The sequence below is a fragment of the Rhinopithecus bieti genome, unplaced genomic scaffold, assembly GCF_001698545.2.
Source record: "Rhinopithecus bieti isolate Rb0 unplaced genomic scaffold, ASM169854v2 scaffold_11380, whole genome shotgun sequence".
Taxonomy (NCBI): Eukaryota; Metazoa; Chordata; class Mammalia; order Primates; family Cercopithecidae; genus Rhinopithecus; species Rhinopithecus bieti.
In genome coordinates, this window is record NW_016807225.1 from 1,206,194 (window position 1) to 1,214,459 (window position 8,266).

Genomic DNA, 8,266 nt, shown 5'->3' on the forward strand with positions numbered 1-8,266 from the left:
AACGTCAGGCTGGGCGTGGTGGCTTACGCCTATAATCCCAGCACTTTGGGAGGCCGAGGCAGGTGAATTGCCTGACCTCAAGAGTTTGAGACCACCCTGGACAACATGGTGAAACCCCGTCACTACTAAAATCCAAGAAATTAGCCACACGTGGTGGCACGCACCTATAGTCCCAGCTACTCAGGAGGCTAAGGCATGAGAATCGCTTGAGCCCAGGAGGCAGAGGTTGCAGTGAGCCGAGATCACACCACTGCACTCCAGCTTGGACTACAGAGTGAGACTCTGTCTCAAAAAAAAAGTTATAGGACTGGATTGTGGCTCACTCCTCTTGCTGCTCCCCCCGCCCCCCATAATATGGGTGGAATCATCCTGGATAGGCCAATTATAATATTCTTATTCCCATTGCCATTGTGATTATTTCAAACCTGAATATCAAAGACAAGCCAAGTAGTTGTAACCAGAGCTTTCACTGGAGAGTTACGCTCTTTCTGTGGGAGAACTGTTCAAAGTTTTAAATATAAGCTTTAAAATTGAAAGACCATATTTACTAACACATTGGAAGTGCCTACCTGGGTTTTACTTTACATAGCGAAACCCAATAGTAATTAATATGGAATGTATGTCTCCTAAACCAAAAGACAACAGAAAAGAGAAATTCAGCTCATTAAAAAAAGCAGAATTTGTCAAAATGTATGGAATTGCACCATTACGAACTGTATATTTGATTATGTGTAAATTTTTTAAAAACTAAAAGGAAAAAGAAATGCAGAAGAGGAGAGGGAAGAAGCAGCAATGGTAAATACAAAACAAAGTAAGATAGGGACTGGGCACGGTGGCTCTCACCGGTCATCCAGCACTTTGGGAGGCCGAGGCGGGTGGATCACGAGGTCAGGAGATTGAGACCATCCTGGCTAGCATGGTGAAACCCCATCTCTACTAAAAACATACAAAAAAAATTAGCTGGGCATGGTGGCGGGTGCCCGTAGTCCCAGCAACTTGGGAGGCTGAGGCAGGAGAATGGCACAAACCCAGGAAGCGGAGCTTGCAGTGAGCTGAGATTGCGCCACTGCACTCCAGCCTGGGTGACAGAGTGAGGCTCTGTCTCAAAAAAAAAAAAAAAAAAAGAATAAGATGGTGGGAATAATGACATGACTACATGCAGTAGTCATGATGAATGTGACTGGGTTAAATAGCCTTATTAAAATAAGGACAATGACTACATTGGGAATTACTGACATGACTGCATGCAGTAGTCATGATGAAAGTGACTGGGTTAAATAGCCTTATTAAAAGACAGATACTCAGGTTGGAATTTTTTTTTTTAATCTTGTGGCTGTACTTTATTTACAGACATAGCTAGAACAGAACGGCACAGAACAGCTGGAAATAAAGAGAAGGGAAAAATAAACTTACCATACAACTCAACAGTTCCTCTCCTAGGTATCTACCCAAGAGAGAGGAAAATACATGTCCATACAAAGACTTGGACACAAATGCTCATATTATTATTTTTTTATTATTATTATTTTTTGAGACAGAGTCTCACTCTGTCACCAGGCTGGAGTGCAGTGGTGCGATCTCAGCTCACTGCAACCTCTGCCTCCTGGGTTCAAGTGATTCTTCTGCCTCAGCCTCAGGAGTAGCTGGGATTACAGGCACTTGCCACCACGCCCAGCTAATTTTTTTGTATTTTTAGTAGAGATGGGGTTGCACCATGTTAGCCAGGATGGTCTCGATCTCCTGACCTTGTGATCCGCCCACTTCAGCCTCCCAAAGTGCTGGGATTACAGGTGTGAGCCACCGTACCCAGCCGCTCATATTATTTTTCTTCATACTAAACAAATGTGAAAACAAACCAAGCAACCATAAACACGGTGGTCCCCAATGTTTTTGGCACCAGGGACTGTGGAAGACGGTTTTTCTACAGATGGCAGTGGAGCATGGTTTCTGGATGATTCGAGCACATCACATTTATTGTGCACTTTATTTCTATTATTATTACATTGTAATACATAATGAAATAATTATACAACTCACCATAATGTAGAATCAGTGGGAGCCCTGAGTTTGTTTTCCTGTAACTAGACAGTCCCATCTGGGGTTGATGGGAGGAAGGGACAGATCATCAGGCATTAGCTTCTCATAAGGAGCACACAACCTAGATCCTTTACCTGTGCAGTTCACATTAAGGTTCACGCTCCTATGAGACTCTAACATCGCCGCTGATCTGACAGGAGCTCAGGCAGTAATGTGAGCAATGGGTAGTGGCCGTAAATACAGATGAAGCTTCACTTGCCTGCCCACCACTCATCTCCTGCTACGTGGTTCAGTTCCTAACAGGCCGCCGGCCACCAGTGATTCGTGGCCCATGGGTTGGGGACCCCTGCATAACCAGATAAATGGATAAACAAAATGTGATGCATTCACACAATGGAATACTGTTCAGCAATAAAAGGTATAAACCACCGATAGAACAACATACATGAATCGCAAAATTGAGTCAAGCGAAAGAAGCCAGATATAAAATATACAGATAGTGCCTGTCTTAGGATGGTTTGACTTAGGATTTTTTGACTTTACAATGGGTTTACTAGGGTATGCATTTTCAGCTTACAGTATTTTGGTTTACACAAGATTTATTGGGGCTGGGCATGGTGGGCTCATGCCTATAATCCAGCACTTTGGGAGGCCAAGGCAGGAGGATCACTTATGCCCAGGAGTTTGAGACCAGCCTGGGCAACATAGGGAGACCCCATCTCTATAAAAAATAAAATAAAAAGAAGGTTTACTGGGATGTAGCTCCATTATAAGTCAAGAAGCATCTACACACTGTATGATTCCATTTACATGAAACTCTAGAAAAGACAAATGTAATCTATAATGATAAAAAGTAAATCATTGTTATGGTATTAGTGGTGTCCATGAAAAAAAATAAAAAGAAAAGAAGAAAGTAAACATTGTTCACTGAGGTGGAGGTAGGGTATTGGCTGGGTACAGGCACAATGGAATTAGTGGGGAGGGGAATTCATTGTTTCCAAAAATTATCTATTTTGATTGTTGTGATGATTGCTTGATATATTGATTTGTCAAAACAAATGAAAATGCACACAAAATGATTGCATTTTATTGTGTGTAAATTATGCTTCATTAATTAAAAGATGGAAAAGGACACACAAAAGAAAAGATAGGCCAGGCTCATTACTATAATCCCAGCACTTTGGGAGGCTGAGTGGGTAGATCACTTGAGCCTAGGAGTTTCAGACCAGCCTGGGCAACATGGCGAAACTCTGTCTCTACAAAAAATTTAAAAATTTGCTGGGTGTGGTGGTGCAATTGTATAGTCCCAGCTACTAGGGAGGCTGAGGCAGAAAGATCACTTGAGCCAAGGAGGTCGAGGCTACAGTGAGCTGTGATAACGCCACTAAACTCCCACCTGAACAACAGAGTGAGACCCTGTCTCAAAAAAATAAGAAAAAAATGGAAAAAGAATATGCTGTTTGAATATGCAAGATGGAAAATATTGAGGTTTTCTTTGTGGGCTAACACATGGAAAATGTCATGAAAGTACAATGTACACTTGAAAAGGAGGTGCACTCTCTGTTATGTAGGTTTAATATTTATCCATAAGATCTACCTAATTTAGGTCTGCTGTATGCTTATACTTTTTTTTTTTTTTTGAGATGGAGTTTTACTCTTATTGCCCAGGCTGAAGTGCAATTGTGTGATTTCGGCTCACTGCAACCTCCACCACGCAGGTTCAAGTGATTCTCCTGCTTCAGTCTCCCAAGTAGCTGGGATTACAGGCATGCGCCACCATGCCTGGCTAATTTTGTATTTTTAGTAGAGATGGGGTTTTGCCATGTTGTCCAAGCTGGTTTTGAACCCTTGACGTCAGGTGATCCACCCGCCTCAGCCTCCCAAAGTGCTGGGATTACCCACCCATGCCTGGTCTATGCTTATACTTTTTATTTTTGACTCAGAAGTCAAAAGCAGAAAAATACATTAGAGTGTCCTAATACTCGTGCATTCTTTTTTCTTCTTCTTCTTTTTGAGACAGAGTCTTGCCCTGTCACCCAGGCTGGAGTACAACGGCACGATCTCAGCTCACTGCAACCTCTGCCTCCTGGGTTCAAGCGATTCTCCTGCCTTAGCCTCTCAAGTAGCTAGGATTACAGGCGTACGCCACCATGCCTGGCTAATTTTTTGTATCTTTAGTGGAGATGGGGGTTTCACCATGTTGGCCAGGCTTGTCTCGAACTCCTGACCTCGTGATCTGCCCACCTCAGCCTCCCAAAGTGCTGGGATTACAGGTGTAAGCCACCACACCTGGCCTTTTGTTTTTTTTGGGTTTTTTTTTTTTACTACTTAGTGTTTCCATTGCATGAAAGTTGCTACTGTATTGTTTTGTGCATAGATACTTATAACTGATATAGTTCTTCCTAATTGTAGCCTTTGGCATTGTACTAGTCCATTTGCATGCTGATGATAAAGACATATCAGAGACTGGGTAATTTATAAAGAAAAAGAGGTTTAATGGACTCACAGTTCCATGTGGCCGGGGAGGCTTCACAATCATGATGCAAAGTGAAAGGCATGTCTTACATGGCGGCAGAGGAGAGAATGAGAGCCAAGTGAAAAGGGAAACTCCTTATAAAACCATCAGATCTAATCCCAGCACTTTGGGAGGCTGAGGCGGCCAGATCACGAGGTCAGGAGATGGAGACCATCCTGGCTAACATGGTGAAACCCCGTCTCTACTGAAAATACAAAAAATTAGCCGGGCGTGGTGGCGAGCGCCAGTAGTCCCAGCTACTCTGGAGGCTGAGGCAGGAGAATGGCGTGAACCCAAGAGGCAGAGCTTGCAGTGAGCCTAGATCGTGCCACCACACTCCACGCTCTGCTCTGGGCCGCAGAGCAAGACTCCGTCTCAAAACCAAACAAACAAAAAAACACAAAAACCAAAAAACCATCAGATCTCGTGAGACTTATTCACTACCACGAGAACAGTATGGGGGAAATTGCCCTCCTGATTTAATGAACTCTCACCGGGTCTCTCCCACAATGCATGGGAATTATGGGAGCTACAGTTCAGGATGATATTTGGGTGGGGACATAGTCAAACCATATCAGGCATTATAATGTATCCTTTTGCCTCATTTAATGATTTTTGGCCTAAATTCTACTTTTTCTGATATTAAGAACAGGACTTCTGCTTTCTTTTCTTTTGTATTGCATTTGCCTGATATATTTTGTCCATCTTTTTATTTTTACCTTTTCTAAATTCATTATCCCCAAAGTAGGGTGCTCCAGACTAGTCACTGCTATGTGTCCTTTGTTTTCTTTTCTTTTTCATGAGCTACCGCGCCTGGCCCTTTTTCTTTTTCTTTTTTTTTTTGAGATGGAATCTTGCTCCGTTGCCCAGGCTAGAGTGCAGAGTGCAGTGACACGATTTTGGCTCACTGCACCCTCCGCCTCCCAGGTTCAAGCGATTCTCCTGCCTCAGTCTCCCGAGTAGCAGGGATTGCAGGCATGTGCTATGACGACTGGGTAATTTTTTTTTGAGATGAGTCTCGCTCTGTCGCCCAGGCTGGAGTGCAGTGGTGTGATCTCGGCTCACTGCAACTTCCGCCTCCTGGGTTCAGGCAATTCTCCTGCTTCAGCTTCCCCAGTATCTGGGATTACAGGTATGCACCACCACGCCCAGCTAATTTTTGTATTTTTAGTAGAGATGGGGTTTCACCATGTTGCCCAGGATGGTCTTGAACTCCTGACCTCAAGTGATCCACGAGCCGAGATCATGTCACTGCATTCCACAGGTGTGAGCCATCATACCCAGCCAAGTTAGTTAAATTCTTGTATGCTACTGGAAGAAGAGTTCTTGTTGTCTTATGCCAAGGCATATGAAGGGTAAACCCATACTTGATTTTTGTACCAGATTCCAATTTTACCAGTTACAGCACTGAGGTTTCCTGAATAGTTAAAATAACCAGGGGTAAAACACAGAGGGTAAAAACATTTTTTTAAAAGAAAACAATAGCTGTCATCCCGGCGCGTTGGCTCACTCCTGTAATCCCAGCACTTTGGGAGGCCAAGGCGGGCGGATCACCTCAGATCAGGAGTTTGAGACCAGCTTGGCCAACGTGGTGAAACCCTGTCTCTACTAAAAATACAAAAATTAGCCAGGCACGGTGGCAGGCGCCTGTAGTCCCAGTTACTCGGGAGGCTGAGGCCGGGGAATCGCTTGAATCCGGGAGGCAGAGGGTGCAGTGAGCCAAGATCCTGTCACTGAACTCCAGCCTGGGCGATAGAGGTAGACTCCCTCCAAAAAAAAAGAAAACTAGGGTGCATGTCCTTTGACCCAGCAATCCTACTAGGACGTCATCTTATAGCGACACGGGGGTTGTTTAAAAATTTACTCTTCCTGTTGTTGTGGTAAATGATCTAACTGTTCAGCAATAGAGTACTGGCTGGATACTTAGGGAATATCCATGTAATCCATGACATAATATATAAAAAGAATGAGATAGATCTGTATGTGCGGACATGGGAAAATATTTTCTTTTTTTGTCTTTTTTTTTTTGAGGAGTCTTGCTCTGTCGCCCAGGCTGGAGTGCAGTGGCGCGATCTCGGCTCACTGCAAGCTCCGCCTCCCAGGTTCACGCCATTCTCCTGGCTCAGCCTCCGGAGTAGCTGGGACTACAGGCGCCCGCCACCACGCCAGGCTAATTTTTTGTATTTTTTAGTAGAGACGGGGTTTCACCGTGTTAGCCAGGATGGTCTCGATCTCCTGACCTCGTGATCCGCCCATCTCGGCCTCCCAAAGTGCTGGGATTATAGGCTTGAGCCACCGCGCCCGGCCTCTTTTTTTTTTTTTTTTTCTTTGAGACGGAGTTTCACTCTTGTTGCCCAGGCTGGAGTGCAATGGTGCGATCTCGGCTCACTGCAACCTCCGCCTCCCGAGTTCAAGTGATTCTCTTGCCTCAGCCTCTCGAGTAGCTGGGATTATAGGCGTGCCGTCAACACACCCAGCTAATTTTTGTATTTTTAGTAGAGATAAGGTTTCACCATGTTGGCCAGGATGGTCTTGATCTCCTGACCTCTTGATCCACATGCCTCAGCTTCCCACGTGCTGGGATTACAGGCATGAGCCACTGCGCCTGGCTGCTGCTTCTTGTTCTTCTTTTTTTCTTTTTCTTTTCTTTTTTTTTTTTTTTTGAGGAATCTCCCTGTGTCACCCAGGCTGGAGTGCAATGGGGTGATCTTGGCTCACTGCAGACTCTGCCTCTCGGGTTCAAGCGATTCTCCTGCCTCTGCCTCTGGAGTAGCTGGGACTATAGTTATGCACCACCACACCTGGCTAATTTTTGTATTTTTTTTTTTTTAGCACTGAGAGTTTCACCATGTTGCCTAGGCTGGTCTTGAACTCCTGACCTCAAGTGATCCTCCCGCCTCAGCCCCCTAAAAGTGTTAGGATTACAGGCACTTTTCTGTAAAATCTGGGATTACCCAGATTTTTTTCTTTTTTAAAATGGGAGTGTTCACTGTGGATGTTCTGTTCCTATTCTGCCATTGTATATGTGGTGTTTGAAGGCAGATTATTTGTCCTTTTGGCGCATAGGTCTCTAGATCAAGTGAAGCCACACCTCCTGATATAGCAACTACTACATATACCCCTTGCTTGCATCACCGACATATACCTCTACTCTGCATCACCTAGATGTGGTGGTCCTTGAGCATGACGCCATTACTGGACAGGACTTTTAAGATTGTCTCTGTGGGTGAGGGAATTGTGTATATGTTGCCTGTGATTGGGAAAGTGAGTTCAACATTTGGTAAACAGAAGGGTAGAGTGTAGCAATGGCTTGTGCTGGTCACCAAGTATTTCTGGCTCTCTACTTTATGGACCAAGGTAGCATTGCTCTTCCCCACCACCTGTAAAGTCAGGTGTGGCAAGTTGACTTGCTTTGGCCAATGAAATGTGAGTGAAGATGACGTATCATTTCTTGACAAGCTTTAAGTCATTGTGTGATTAGCTGTGCCCCCTTTGCCCTGAGTTGGTAATCATGAAAGCCTGGAAATGGAACCCAACTTGGCCTGGGTCCCACAGAACATCTTAGCCAGTTCATGGTGGTAACATTAGGGTGAATGATAAGTAAGCATTTCTTGTTTTAAGCCACTGATATTTGGGTTGTTGTTTGTTTGCTTTTATTACTGCAGCATGACCTTGGCCTATACCAACTGATAAAGTATATGTTAAAAAGTTGGA